This window comes from Portunus trituberculatus, chromosome 18, assembly GCF_017591435.1.
Source record: "Portunus trituberculatus isolate SZX2019 chromosome 18, ASM1759143v1, whole genome shotgun sequence".
NCBI classification, from domain to species: domain Eukaryota; kingdom Metazoa; phylum Arthropoda; class Malacostraca; order Decapoda; family Portunidae; genus Portunus; species Portunus trituberculatus.
Window position 1 is genome coordinate 18595986 of NC_059272.1, and position 3497 is coordinate 18599482.

The window sequence follows — 3497 nt, forward strand, 5'->3', positions numbered from 1 at the left end:
TTTATTTATAGCGGTACCCATATTAGAGCCCATATCACCATCCAATTGTATCTTTGGTTTAACCACTTAGAATCTGAGTATCATGGTGACATGTAGGTAACTTTAAACCACTCGACAAATGGTGTAGCTTTAAAGCGGTATGTGGTGGGATTCATACCTACACGTGGATGTCTGCCCAAACCCACGATCACCACCTTATCCACTACACCACTGCCTCACACCGACAGGCTGCAGGTCCAACCAGCCCAGGACCCCATTTCACTACGAGTGTCACCCCGGATGATCCCACAGCCAAGTAGTCATGGTTATCCACCTTATCATAAGTTTTGTAAATTGTAGACCAACAAAATGAGTTACAATGGTATCTAGCATGCAGTAATAGATAAACACAAGCTTTTTTGGCTTGTTTATCATGTCATATATATTCATTTGTGTGGCCAGGTGGGAACTATGGATTTGTAGAAAAAAAAAAAAAATGCCATTACAGTCCCCCCAAAATTGGTTAGTCTCTGACTGGTACTTTACTGAGCAAAATCCGTTACCAAGAGGTCTGTTATTGCAAGGCACCAATATATATATATATATATATATATATATATATATATATATATATATATATATATATATATATATATATATATGTGTGTGTGTGTGTGTGTGTATACACTATGTAAGATGGATTCATCTTTCATATTTCACCTTCATGGTCTCTCTACAACAGTATATGTGTGTGACAAGTAAGAAAATTCCTTTTATACCAACCAAACTTGCAATTTTTGTAATTGATACATGAGAGAAAACTAAATCATTCACACCAACTAACTCTGAATTTGCTGTTGTTAGTTTACATTGTTTCTTATGAGATTTAAATCAAGGATGAACAATATGGATAAATCCAAGTAATTTAACTCCTTCAATGCTGTTAAAGTATGAATGACTTAATTATCCTCATCCCACTGGCTTGCTTTCCTGCAGTGGCTCTATTGAATGTCAAGATCCTTCTTTACATTTTTCAGGGGAAGAAAAGATATGATCACAGATTGAACCGTGGGCTTGTTGCTTCACCTGAATGTCAGGTACCTCCAAATAGAATTCTGCACATGCACACACACTGTACCATCTTCAGACAGCCACTAGACACTGATTTCTAGCAAGCAGGTGCTTTTTTCTACAGCTGCTTGAGAACACTAGATTCCTGGGTACTGGTTATCTGACAGTTTTAATATATATATATATATATATATATATATATATATATATATATATATATATATATATATATATATATATATATATATATATAATTTATTATGAATATTGACTCAAAAACATTTCTTAATTAGAATTCATTCCTCCATAGTTTTGGCATTTAGATGTGGTCTTACGTGAAGCATGTCATGATCTAGAAGAAAAGAGTAAATATCACTCACTGTGCCAGCATATTGTTTTTTTCTGATTTGTTCAGAGTATTCTGACTGTTGCAGTAATCTGAGTTATCTTATGTATATAGTATACTAACTTGTGACTCTTAATGTTCACTAAAATGCTGATAACAGTGTCTTATTTTTTAGTAAAACTGTTGTTTTATTCACAGTATTTTCTTGAGTTTATAGTAAAAAATCCATGAGAATAGAAAACTGGCTTACTCTTAAGAAAATATGATCATTATGTATAATCATTATAAGAAGTAGAGAATTTGCAAAGAGGAATTACCATAAGATCTGATGTTAATGGATTAAAATCACTTCATGTGAAATTAATGTGTGTGTGTGTGTGTGTGTGTGTGTGAAGAAGGGAAGAAAGAAGAGTTTTCTAAAGAGATCTACCAATACAACTTGAAAATATCTCTTTTGTTCTCCTATTCCTATTTTCTTTAGAGAACAGCATGATTTTCCTTCTTTTATTTCATTTTGTTGTGCATTAAGTAAATCCCTGATATGTACATTATATATATATATATATATATATATATATATATATATATATATATATATATATATATATATATATATATATATATATATATAATGTACGTATCAGGGAATTGCTCAATGCAGAATGAAAAGAAGTAAAAGAAAGAAAATCATGCTGTTCTAAAAAGAAAATAGGAATAGGAGAACAAAGAGAGGTGCCAATTTATTTTCCAAGTTGTATTGGTAGATCTCTTTAGGAAACTCTTCTTTCTTCACTCATATGTATGTATCCATGCAACTTGTTTTAATCCTCACTGCCAATGATTAGTGATTGAACTACTCATACTCCTTGAGATATTGGCAGCTGTTAATTTGTTTTTCAGCTGCTGCTTTGTTAGAAGATAATGATTAGAGCAGAGAGCACCTTCAGCATTTTTTTTGACAGAGAAGGTTGTGGTTCAAGGGGTTGTTGGTTATTAAGTAAAAGACTTTTTCCACAATGAAACACTTAGATTTATTGATAATTATTTTCTTATTTATTTAATATTTATTTATTTATTTATTTTATTTATTTTTTATTTATTTTTTATTTTTTTGCATGTGGTTACAAACATAGAAGAATCAAGTTGGGTAGATTAAAAAAAAGTTAAGTGCCTGAGAGGGATCATTATCAGAGATGAATGAATAATTGAAAATGATGCATCTTCAAATTTTCAGCCATGGCACTAAGTTGAAACATTTGTAATTTGATTTGTAATTCTTATTGTACAGTCATTGTCAGATGTCAAGAAACCATTAATACTTTTTTCATTGTATTTTCCATTTTCTTTTGTCTAATGTCCTCTGAACTGTTCATAATTTCTTATGAAACCTGAATAGATTTTTTTATAGATAGGAGGTCTGAAGATTGAGAGAAAATGCAAAACACAATACAAATGTGTTATGTTACTCTGACTATTGATGATGACTGTACATATTTAATCTGAGGCTATTCATGCATATCAGATGTATTAATTTCACAAACACACACACACACACACACACACACACACACGCGCACACAAAACAGTGAAACTCACACAGATGTTGAGACCCATGATACTCAGTAATGCAGCTGACATGCGAGTGTTAACACCATATTGTGTAATAATATATATATATTTATAAAACAAACTAGTTTTGGTAGGGTTTTGTATTTAAAATCAGTAGTAAAGCAAGCAATACATGTATATAAAAGTAAATCTGGCATCCTTAAGACTAATGGTGAATTTAAGATTTTCCCAAATTTTAACAAATAAAAAGATTATCTTCATTAATGCATATTAACATCCATGAATAGGATCCATTTATATATATATATATATATATATATATATATATATATATATATATATATATATATATATATATATATATATATATATATATACATACTGTATACATATATATATATATATATATATATATATATATATATATATATATATATATATATATATATATATATATACAGGATTTTGGCTAAAAAAACAAAAACAGTTCCTTTCATCTTCTTCAAGAATCTTGGTGATGTTAGATGAAAGT

The 3497-nt window shown here is 29.9% G+C and overlaps 1 long non-coding RNA gene across 1 annotated transcript in view; it reads left to right on the forward strand.

Moving 5' to 3' along the window:
- LOC123505906 overlaps positions 1–1587 on the forward strand; it is a 20775-nt gene extending 19188 nt beyond the window's left edge. The window contains exon 2 of the long non-coding RNA XR_006675309.1: positions 1–1587. This exon is cut by the window's left edge and continues 280 nt beyond it. This is a non-coding gene — a long non-coding RNA (uncharacterized LOC123505906).
- Positions 1588–3497: the final 1910 nt, after the last annotated feature.